The sequence below is a fragment of the Pygoscelis adeliae genome, unplaced genomic scaffold, assembly GCF_000699105.1.
Source record: "Pygoscelis adeliae isolate BGI_AS28 unplaced genomic scaffold, ASM69910v1 Scaffold135, whole genome shotgun sequence".
Lineage (NCBI taxonomy): Eukaryota > Metazoa > Chordata > Aves > Sphenisciformes > Spheniscidae > Pygoscelis > Pygoscelis adeliae.
The window spans coordinates 1,750,899-1,751,401 of record NW_008824908.1 but is presented as its reverse complement, the minus strand read 5'-3'; the positions used below and the strand labels follow the sequence as shown (position 1 = coordinate 1,751,401).

The 503-nt window shown below is 45.3% G+C and overlaps 1 protein-coding gene across 1 annotated transcript in view; it reads left to right on the top strand.

The window, feature by feature from the left end:
• Positions 1-285: 285 nt before the first annotated feature.
• FAM65B (family with sequence similarity 65, member B) overlaps positions 286-503 on the top strand; it is a 70,916-nt gene continuing 70,698 nt past the window's right edge. Inside the window, exon 1 of the mRNA XM_009324916.1 lies at positions 286-318. The gene's annotated coding sequence lies outside the window, so the exon portion shown is untranslated. The remainder of the gene's footprint in view (positions 319-503) is intronic.

The window sequence follows — 503 nt, the reverse complement described above, 5'->3', positions numbered from 1 at the left end:
CCTCCCTGCCTCTGCTCTCAAAAATCAACTTCTCTCTCAGCAGCAAGGACACCCCACCTCAAAACTCATCTCAAATGCTGTCCATAAAAACAAGAAGTGGTATTCGTATGAATGAGACTATTTTCGTAAGTGCAGATGCGGAAGCTGTTACCACCAAAATGTTTAGGAAACCGGTGAAAGGAAATAGTCGAGCTGTAGTGTAAGAACCAGTTCAAGCACTCGGCTCTGACTGCTCCCCGAGCTGCGTCCTCGCCACGATGCAGCACGCCCAAGAAGATCCGACTGCACCCAGAGAAGAAGATGATGTCTTTGGGGAAGGTAAAGTCATCTTTTCTTAAACTAATCCTTCTCCTACTCAGACTAGAGACTGGTTTCTAGCTTGGGTGGTATTTCTTGGGTAAATCTGAAGTTGTCTATGGGTTCCAAGGTCACAGGGTGACCAGACTTTCTTTTTCTCCTAAGAGAATGGAGAACAAAAGCACCCCAGATACAATAAAAATAAC